Below are 11,842 nucleotides of genomic sequence, written 5' to 3' on the forward strand. Positions count from 1 at the left end.
TATAATAATAATTTCTCTAAATGTAGCTGATGTTTGTACTGACGTGTTAATTTTTTTATTCACCTAATATTATTTGGTGGCCATAGCACATTCAAAGTTTGATATGAGTTTTTACGTTAACTTAAGTAACTTATGTTACATTTAGCCAATGTTATATTATATTTCTACTTGCGATGAAGGCCATAATGCTATTTCATAAATAATTCTATAATTTCAAATTTGAACTCACGATCGTGTTGATGAAGGTCACACGTTCAACCATTTCAGTCACAGCGGCCGGCGCACCGTGCATATGTGGGAGAGATACAAAGAGCAGGTGAACACTACTATGTTTCGTACTTGTTAACAAGAGCTTTATTAGTGGACCAGCTCTGTTCGAGTTCACTGCTTATTTATTGGAGAAATATGTACAATAGTTTATTTTCCGTTGGTATAACAAAGAGCATACATATTACAAAAAAATGGAACTTACGCCAACACAAACACATATTTTTAAAATTATTTGCAATATATACACATATATCTCGTAAATAGGGCATTGCTAACTATATGGTAGTAACCATCGGACAAATTTCGATTCCTTTCTGCAAAAAAAAAACTTCCATTTTAATTTAACAGATAATCTCAAATGCCAACAAAACGCAGTCACAGCGCAAAGTGACGCACAACAGTGAGATGTCAGCAACAATTGCATAGCATAGCATTGCATGGCACGGCATAGCATTGCGTACATTGGTACGGTGAGCGGGAAGATGATTATTTTGCCAGCGTGAAATCTCAAAAAGCTGAATTATTTTTATGCTGAGTGCTGACGCGTGTTCAAGTGCCGCATAAAACTGCTGCACAAAGCAACCCCAATGTTGACAACGAACAACGGCATTTGCGATTACAGCAGCAAGCGAAGCGTTTGCAAAATCGCCGCAAGGTGCAACAGTTCCAAATTTATTACAATGCAACAGCGGTTGGTATGTGCTTGCCACCGGGCAAAAGCGAAATGTAACGCAGCGCAGAGATAAAATGCGAAGGGGCTGCGGGCGCAGCGCCAAGTGTCGGTCACCGTTGGTTGGGAGAACACAGTGTTTACAAAACAGTGTTGATATGTTGAATGGCAAATATTGATGAATAAATAAGAAATTACAACAAATATTGTTTAAGATATGCTGATATGATAATACTCCATTAAGGGGGTTTCGGTTCAAGAAACCCTTTAAATTTAAATCAATGGGTGTCATACCTTGAAGTAATGTTTAAAATAATCGAAACAATTCCAAAATAATTGAAATTAAAACATCAAAGTTATAAGCGGTGAGTGCCTCATGTGCATGGCTACCAATCGGTCAGTCGTAGGTTCAAATCTCTAAAATCTAATATTGCGGAAAAAGTAATTTTCCATAACCGTCGCTTATTTCCGATTTTCTTTTTTACGATCCATCATTCATTTAAAAGCGTTCCAAGTCTTATGATGGTCTTAAATTTTTCTCGAAGAAATCTTTTAAAATTTAATACCACGCGGGTCCATGTAGGTCCATATGGGTACATTGAAGAAATATTCCGCGAACTTTTAAAGGACTTCAAATGAAGGTTTAAAAATTAAAATAAAGTACTTTGCTGTTATTATAGTTGCAGAAAACATTTCTAAAGTAATTTGGAAGAATGCTGTCGAGTTAACAGTTCTTGGCCGGAAAAAAATTCGGGTCCGTTCCGATTAAGTTGACCCGAGTGTTGTAGAAATGTGTCGAGTTCGTGTCTACCAATCGGTTTGTCGTAGGTTTAAATCTCGAAAATTCCAAAATTGTGGATAAAGTTATTTTCTTTAAATACTCGCTTACTTCCGACCCACAACTTTTTTTAAAGATTCATCATCCATTTAAATGTCTCACACATTTAGTAGAAGCAAAATTCATCTTGCCGTAATAGTAGGTGTGATCGGCTCAAAGCGCTTTGTCGATTTGTAAGGGTCTTATAATCTATTATATAGGAGCTTTTAGGTACCACAACAGACTGGCGTTCTAAGTAGTCCAAGAGAGACCCCTGTTAGTATCAACCTCTTAACCTAACCTAGTGGAAACTGTATATTCTCGGAATAAACTCACTTTTGATGCTGAATATATGGAAAAACTTTAAAAATCTTTCGGAAAATCAAAAAAAAAACTCGTATGCAATTTTTGTTCTAAAACGCATTTATAGAGATATATACAACGCTTAAGTAGGTGTGTCTTCCAATTATAAAAAAATTAAATAAGTTTTACCCATTGTTTTACTCACTATACTTGAGTGCGCTGCTGTTCACTGTAACGCTGCAATTGTTGACACAACAAATGAGCGAAAAATAAATCTGGCAACCACGTCATCACCAACAATAGCAATCTAGAGCATTAACAAGTCAAGAAATGGAATAAGTAGAGTACATGAACACAAGTTGACGACAAGAGATAACCAAACAATGCCAGAAATGTACCAACACAATCATAGTGCTTGATGAAGTGTGGCTCTGTGTGTGTGAACGCATTTTCGGTGCTCAACCACAATTGACGGTTAGCGGCTGCTGCCAGTGAAAGCAAAACTCTCTCAACGAACAAAAGTTTTTTAAGTTTTGACTTTAAAAATTTTATTTTTGCAAATATGCCAAGGAAACTTTGAACGTGTGTTAAAATTTAGAATAATTAGTTCAGTGTGTGATATTTAAATGCAACCTTATACATGTGATCCTGCATTATGAGTATATTTCCTCTATGGACAAATTTGTTTTATTCTCAATGCTTTGGTAAATACTACTATAAAATATTTGCATAGGTAAAGGAGCTGACAAAACTATTAGGGTAAATTCATTGTTGAAGAAAAACAGAATTCTATATAAGTAATTATTTTAGTACTAGAATGTCTCAAGAAATGATTAAATGCAATCAACATGTCAAGCGAAAAGAAAGATAGATTTAGATTAAAAAAAGATTTCCAGTCTACAAACTTTTTTATGCGAATTTAAAGTGGGCAACCCTGTATACAGAAAAAATTTAACACATTTCGGGGAAGGTACCGCATATTACTGGTTTTTGAGCTATTAATTTCAGACGTTTATATTTACCAAAAGTGTATCCTAGATGGCGCTATGCTGCAGTGTTAGCTAATTTTTGGAGTTTCGAGAAAAAATACTATATTTTAATGTTTTGAAAACTGAGTGGTCTGTTTTTATGCCAGTTTCTTTGTAAAATTATGCTAGGTAATTTAATTGTTTTTGCTAAAAATTAGAAAAATAAGTTTTATCGTATGTTTAAATCAAACTAATTAACTTTAATAAGATAAATCTGATGTAAACTCAATCAAAAGGGCTAAATTTAATTTGGTGCTTATTTATGGAAATTTATAGGTGGGCGTTTAATGGTATTTTCTGGGCACGGCAATTGTCTGATTACGCAAACCAGCGGTACCAATCTTCCTTGGTGCCAAGGAACATATTTTGTAAGTTTCATCAAGATATCTTAATTTTCATTTTCAGTCTCCTGGATTTCAACACATTTCCTCATGCTGATCATTTATAACTATATATAATCCTATATTCTTATATCTCGATTAGTTTTAGGTGATGCAAACAACCATTAGGTGAACAAAACTATTATACTCTGTAGCAATATAATCCCCCGCGTAATTTTAATTTTAAAATTCTCGTTATTTTTTTAGAACACCTCGTATTTCATGAGGTGTAGAATTTATTTGAAAATGTTTAAAGGTAAAAAAAAATGCAAATAATTTCTTAAATTAAAAATGTATTTCCTACTATAAAATAAACTCTCATTTACTTACAGCAAGGTTATGTGACAGAAAACAGACGAAAAGGGTTTGTTTCCAGGGTCACCATATTTAAGGGCATTACAGACAAATTGCTAAAGTATCATTACATTAGTTTGATATTATTGTAGCACCATTTGCTCGGCAGTGTTAAAATTTTATAAACTAGCCTTAGGACTAGGATGATGTGGCCGAATATAGCGGTAATTTCGTAATTATTGTGACAGAAGATAACTATTGGTTTATTGAACTCATTGGTTCGCTCTCACTTGATTATTTTTAACTATTATTATGTTGGATATATCTTGTCGCCAGTATTAATTCAGGACTATGTAGAGATCAGAGTCAGTATTAACTTCTTGATGTTTTAATGTCTAGATGTCTTGTAAAGTTCGAAAACAAAATGTGAATATAGCTGTTATTAAGCTGAAATATTATAATCCAATTCACTACATACACGAAGATAATGATTTTAGTTAGACATAACACAGCCAAGCCTTCTCGTAATGGGTTTACATCTACATTCTTTACTTATCGATTCCTTTAGGTGATACAGTGCTCTTGAGTGAATAACTGAACTTCGGTATAAAAATATACAAATATATATGTATCTTTATACCATACATACATTTTTTAAACAGTTGCCAGCGCCTACCGTTGACATATCACCTCATTAGTTATACATAACATCTCTGCTTTATTTTTTAACAACCTTACTTCGTTTAGCTTTATTTATTTGCTATTTTTCTTATATCGTCACTTTGTCAACATTTTCTTTAATTAAATTTCTACAACATATCAGGCCATCAGCGATGCACCCCAGCATTTCCGCATTTATAACATTGCCGCTACCCTTCTCTTTCTAGTATAACAACAAATTTCATTCGACTTTTATCACTTTTTCAGGTATAATCAACAGCAGTTCTTTGATGACATTTGTGTCAACCGAAAAATAGAAATGCTTACGCACTCGCTAATATAATGTGTACGTGCTGAAAAGTACGCTCATTTACATGGCGGCAGCGCTGGGGGTGGAAAATCTCCCCCTGGCGAAAGGTACCAAAGTAATTTGAAACTTATTGTGAGCATACAAGTCGGAATACCGTGGAAGAACAAATCATTAATGGGAAATTTGTTTTCAGGTCCTGTATATTATGTACTGTATATAATGTATGTATGTAATAAAATTATTATTTCCAGTTACTAAGCACTTTTTCTTTGCTATATTTATTATGTTCATATATTTGGTGATATTAATACCGTTATGTTTGAAAAATGTGTCCATATTGTAACAGTTTATAGTGAATTGAATACGTAAACAATTTTTTGCCGACTTATTGTAAAAAACTGCAAGTAAGAAAAGGCTAAGTTCGGGTGTAACCGAAAATTTCATAATCTTGCAATTTGGCACAGAGATCCACCGTTAATAGAAAAACAATATCTCACAATTTTATTAAGATAACTCACATATTTGCTGATAAATGCGGTATAAAGTCAGCCGGAAGCCGGTGACTTGATTCAATAAATTTTTGACATACAGGCAAACTATTATTAGAGAAAGACTCTGTAGGCGCATTTTCGCTACGTTCCTACACGTCTGAATAATATTACTTACCGAATTTGGCTACAATCGGTCAAGTAAATCTCAAGATATGAGTTTTCACCTAAATGTGGGCGGTGGCATGCCCATCATTCAAATTTAACACCGGCTCCTATTAAGGCTTTTCGTACCATCTTGGGCTTAAAATTCTATGTCTGTGACGCATTATATATAGATTTATCACATTTTTAGTAGTTTTTAATAAAACCGTTATATGAGGAGTGGGCAGGGTTATAATGTGAATCCATCTATTTCCAAAAGGTGAGTAGGGGTGCCAAAAATATATGCCTCCAACGAATTTGGTTATTATAGCTTGAAGAGTTTAGGAATGGAATTGAACTTATTAGAGGGCGGGGCCACGACCACTTTTTAAAACTTTTTTAACCATAGATTCCACTCCATAATGGAATTCGTTGTACTAAATAACAGTGTTGTATCAAACGTCCGATTATGCCCATCTGCAATACCAATCCTTCTTGAGTACCAGGGAACATGTGTACTAAGATTTATCAAGATATCTCAACTTTTAATCAAGTTGCACGGACGGACAGGCAAAAAGTTACTCGGAATTCAACTCGTCTAGTCATCCTAATCTATACTCGATTAGTTTTAGGTGATACGAACAATCGTTAGGTAAACAAAACTATTATATTCTGTAGCAACATGTTACAAGAGTATAAGAAACCAGTAAAAACGGTAACTTCGGTTGCACCGAGACTATAATTCCCTTCACAAATATTATTATACACTTGAGCATTTGATTTTGATCATTCAGCTTGTATGGAAGCTATATGCTATAGTAGTCCGGTCTAAAAAATTTCTTCAAATGTTGTAGTGTTGCTTTGGACAATTATACAAGGACTTTAGTTTGATCGGTCAGTTCGCTATAGTGATTCGATATCGGCAGTTCCAGAAAATGAGCATTTTTTTTAGGAAGAAAGAAACGTGTACGAAATTTCAGATAGCTATCTCAAAAACTGAGAGATAAGCCCGTGTACATCAAAAAGACAAGCTAAATCGACTCCGCTCGTTATTTTGATCAGTTATAAATATATACTTTATTGTGTATTTGACGTTTGCTTCGGGGTGTTACAAACTTCGTGACAAACTTAATATACCCGGTTCAGGGTATGAAAATTTATGTAAATACTTAATGTATTGGATGCGTGTATTAGCCTATTTGTTGCTCTTCAGGCCTTTGTTAAGTCTAAAATTTAATAAAAACCTTTATTTTGTTGGAGCTTAAGATCAAGTTTATAGTAAAAAGTGTGTATTCAAAGTGCTTTAAGGATTACAACTACCTCTTAACGTTAGGAAAGTCCGTGAAGGATATCAGCCAACCATTAATATAAATAAAAAGATTATAAAAGTAAATATTTTGTAACGTTGGACCTACTATATTTTCAGTTTTATGATAACATGAACCTAAAGAGTCTTTAGCACGAAAACTACACCAAAACGCAACTTTTTATGTATGCAAGTGGAGAATCTCTTCAGAATTGTTCGCACCTAAATACAATGTACAATGTAATCCCCCGAGATATTTCTACTCTTGTTGATATACTAAAATCATATTAATGCCACATTATATTTTTCGGATAAAAAAAATTTTGCCATTTTTAGATTATATTGGAATCAAAATATAGCATAAATGAATCAGCATATAATCGGGAGAGAAGTTGTACCCTGTCAAGATGACTGATGTCGTGATGGCAACAATATTCATTGCTGGCAAGAAATTTTCTAGTATTTACTGGAGAGGTGGTGGCATCCCTATCACAGTCGAGGTCGCTTTAGCAATCTTCGAAATAAGCGTTTGTTTCTTTCTTTGATGGAATATTCGTCTTCGTAAAATTTCGGTTAGAATCAGCACTTTTGTTGCTTGAATATTTCATCTGAAGCTCCACAGCAGAATCTTTGGTAAAATGAACTGTTTACTGGGTATTTTATAACTCTTTAGATATTTTATTGACTTCTTTAAATATCAGATAATTCTAATTAAGTTAGAAGCATCAGCATCGCTTGATAATTTTTTGCTGCATCAAGTCGTATAATTTACTCTTTTTAAAAGTTTTCTAAATTAAGTAAAAAGCTAATACAGAATAATACCACATTATATAAAAAAGCGAAAGTTGATTGAAAAAGTTCACTAATCCCGCATTAAGGAGCTGCTCAATATGCCACTGCGAGCTTACATATATTTCTTTTTATATATAGGTATGTATATATTTAATCTTAAATATATATATGTATACACTTCTACATATACACTATAGCGTTTACACACACATGTGGGTGTTGCATGTGTCACACAGCGAATGCCATCGGTTTGCAGCTATGAAATGATTAAACTTAAATCTGCCTTAATTTACATGGCTTCAACTTTCTTGATGAACTTTTTGTCTCTTGGAGTATACGGAATTTTGTGCGCACATTTTATACCCTATACAGCATACTAAGTTTGGCACGAAGTTTTTAACAGCCAGAAGGAAACGTCGGAGACCTTATAAAGTATATATATAATATAAATGATCGGCATCGGCAGCTGAATCGATTTAGTAAAATTTGCACACGACCTTTTTCCCCAAGAAACTGTCCGTTTGGCGGAACTATTTATGTCGGATTACTGTAGGGTACAGCTGCCATACAAAATGATCGATTAAAATCAAGTCATATAATAAAAACTTTTTTAGTTGACAATATATCTTCACGAAATCTGACATGTATTATTATCCAAAGCAATTCTATAACCATCGAACAAGTCGTTCATCGAAACACTATACCATATAGCTAGTCAAACAAATTGACCGATAAAAACTAAGCCAAGCATGAAAAACTACTATTTGACAAGATATCTTCACGAAATTCGGCATGGATAATTTTTTAAGACAGCGCTACAGTCTTCGAACAAATTATTCAGATCGGATCACTTTTCTATATAGCTGTCATACAAACTGACCGATCAAACTAAAATCCTTGTATAAAAAACTTTCTTATTATAAAGTCTCCAAATAAATTGTTTACTATATAGCTGCCATACAGTTCGACCGATAAAAATTATGTACTTGTATGGAAAAGTGTCTTATTTGACATTACTTCTATACGAAATTTGGCACGGACTGCTATAATCTTCAATAAAAATGTTCAGAACTGCCTGTCAAAAAAAAAAGATCTTTTTATGTTCCTTTATGCTATAAGAACTGCACTTGTGAAGGGTATTAATGCTTCGTATGCAGCCGAAGTTAACGTTTTTTGTGGTTGTTGTTATTTGCTTTCACATGCGCTTGTTGTATATTCAGCCATATTTTATTGGCTCCTTTACTTACTGCGTGTTTACTTGATTTTATATTTATTGTTTTTCTTCGAAGTGATGCGCTGTTTTTTTGTTGCATTTCTTTTGTTTCTTTCTTTCTCTTGCTTTTCGTTTACTTTTGCCGTTGCCAGTCTGCGCTTTCACTTTATGTTTTATTCAGCTTTATGCTATGTGTCGTTGCGCTTTAATTAAATTGCGTACGCAAATAACGTATAATAAATATTCACCACACCAACGCCAATGAAAGCGTCGCACCAACTCCCTCTTCACCATCATATCCACCAACGCTGTTGCCTCCACATCCGCAGAAGTTTGTTTGCCACTTGCCTTCTTTTACGGCCAGTACACACTCAAAGCGCTTGTATGCACAAATAAATACACTTACACACACATACGCACATGCAAATTTGAGCCCACATACTCATGGTTGCCAATTTATTTGTTTTACAAGTAAATTTTTTATTCCCTCAGAAGTCGTCAATGGCACCTTCGACGTGAAAATACATACATACCTATGTACATATACATATGTGTGTGTAAAATCGCGCACCGTGTCACAACTTCGGTTCTTGTTATTATTGCTTGGGTATATTCACACGTACGTAGCAAATATTCTTACGTTTGGTCTCATTTTCCAATAAGCGAGTTTTTCGTGTTCGTTTTTTTTCGTTCTTTATCAGTCTTCTCATTTATTTTAATTGTGTAGCTGCGTTTCACTTTGATCTTTGTCAATTCGATGAGTGATTTGCTGCTGAGTCTTCGCTACGTGCTCGTTATGTGTTTTTACTTTATGTTAATATTATTATGAAAGCGAATTTATCTGCGTCTTTTTGAAGTGGCTTATGATTATTTATTTATTCTCGCACGGAATTTCACTACAAAGAAACTGGAAATTCATATTAAATTGGGTTACCATACATACAACATTTTATGTATATTAAAAGCTGATAAATATCTTGATGAAATGGAAAAATGTGTTGTTTTTGCATTAAGTTTTGGAATCGATGATCAAGTAATCATAGTAGATAATTACTGTCTTCGAGATGCCAATTATTAGGGAGTAGCAAATCGAATATATTATATCAGCCATTCAAGCAGACTAACAGCACTGAAAAGACAGCGTTCCTGTTACACATTTGCTATAAAAAAAACATCGTGACCAGAAAGTTTCCGAAAATTATAAATAAAACGAAAAATGTTTAATCTTTGTCAATACTTATTTTGTTGCCTTCAAAATATGCGCTCAATCGAGTCTAAACGGGTTTCACGGACCAAATTATCGGTCAAAATTAAACGAAATACTTCACGACCGATGTTTAGCTTACGTGCTATCTCTCTAACACTCGCATGACGATTTTCGAGCACGATTTCATTCACTTTTTTTATGTTATCGTCAGTGGTAGACGTCGAAGAATGACCGGAACGAGGCATGTCTTCGACGGTTTCTCGACCATCCTCAAAGGCTGTGTACCAGTCCTAGACTTGGGTTTTCGATAGAATAGATTCACCATAAGCCTTTTCTAATATTCTCAACGATTCCGACACGAAATTTGGTACAAAACACAAAATTTGATGAAAAGTATTTGTTGAATATTTTTTCCATCTTAAAAATCACAAAACACTACTGCGGTCAACTGATTTCAACAGCTGCTGCAAAAAAACTGGTTGACAGTTCGCGCTCGTTTTTGGCATAGTAATTAAGGACAGTGTTACCAACTTAAAAAAAAATATTCAGCGCAAGTGATTTAAATGACAATTTCCGGAAACTTTCTGGTCACAATGTAATATATATATTTCAATATTTTTTCATTGTCAAAGTTAATAATTACGTACAAGCTATATATTTTAAGTTTTAAATTAGACCAATTAGGTAATTTAATTTTGACATTTACACCTCTCTAATACCTCTCTAAAATGTGCCATGACAAGTATCAATACTTACCCTAGCCCTCATATACCTAATATACGGGATTTTACACAACCGCTTGACTTTATACCTGATATGTATATTATTCAATCTGTGAGTGTGTAATGACATCCCGCAATACTTAAACTGGATAAAATCGAGTTAAAATATTCCCTAGCCCCTATACACCTTTTAAATTGATAATAATATAGTAATTTTAAACGTCCGGTAAATTTATGATATATTATGAATGAAAAGCTGCAAATATTGAACCGAATCAGCAATAACTGCCTTTTGTATCACCTTGTGCTCGCGCGGCATACACAGAACTTTCGGATATTCTCAAATTTTAAAGAATGATGTGTCTAAAAGTTCCTTTGATGTCTTTATAAGTAGAGTGTCAGCAATCCCGATCAACCTCTTTTACGCTCTTTAAGACTCATTTGTTGACTAATTTTGATGTTTCCTTCTAGAGTATTTTTAAACTTGGGTTCAATGCATGGAGTACTGATATGGTTGGTATGGAATTTAGCCAACCCAATACATCTATTTACAACCAATACACCAATACACCAGTAACATTTTTATCGACAAAAAGTCTTGCCTGTTTATTCTCTTTGTCATTGAACCAATTACCAGATAGCTGTAAAATTTATACACGTTTCTTTAAAGGTTAGCTCTAACTACAAAATATTGAGATCCAATTGTAGAGACTACTATATAGCAGCCATACGAACTTTTCAACCTGCCTGTTAAATTAATACTCAGGCAACCTTTTGCGTACCTAAAGCTCGTCGATACCAGGTGTACGGGTATGAAGTGAGCGTTAAGATGCAAATGTGATGGTGGGGAACATTTGTTGTGGGCTTTAATTTTTTTCCTGTTTGGTTGGCATGACATCTGTCAAACATATTCAATAACCTTACAGTTATTGAACAAAAACCTCATATTTTTTCATTGAGTTGAAAATGTCAAATTTTGTACCGAAAAGTGATGATTTGCGAAAACCATTAATTTTTTGTTTCCAGTTGAAGAAAAGTGCTGCAGAATCACATGGATTGCTTGTCGAGGCATAGGGTGATCATGCTCTATCAACATTCAAAAGATGGTTTCGACGGTTTAGAGATAATAATGTTGATGTGAGAAATGAAGCACGTGGAAGACGACCAAAAAAAGTTTGAAGACACCGAACTGCAGGCAATATTGGATAAAGATGATACTTGGAGTCAAATGGCAGCCA

At 34.1% G+C, this 11,842-nt stretch overlaps 1 long non-coding RNA gene across 1 annotated transcript; it reads left to right on the top strand.

Moving 5' to 3' along the window:
* The first annotated feature begins 3,369 nt into the window (after positions 1–3,369).
* Positions 3,370–4,991, top strand: LOC138856367 (uncharacterized). The gene is made up of 2 exons (XR_011395590.1): positions 3,370–3,456; positions 4,690–4,991. It is a non-coding gene; the product is annotated as an uncharacterized lncRNA (long non-coding RNA).
* The last annotated feature ends 6,851 nt before the right edge of the window (positions 4,992–11,842 follow it).

The sequence above is a fragment of the Bactrocera oleae genome, chromosome 3 (assembly GCF_042242935.1).
Source record: "Bactrocera oleae isolate idBacOlea1 chromosome 3, idBacOlea1, whole genome shotgun sequence".
NCBI classification, from domain to species: Eukaryota; Metazoa; Arthropoda; class Insecta; order Diptera; family Tephritidae; genus Bactrocera; species Bactrocera oleae.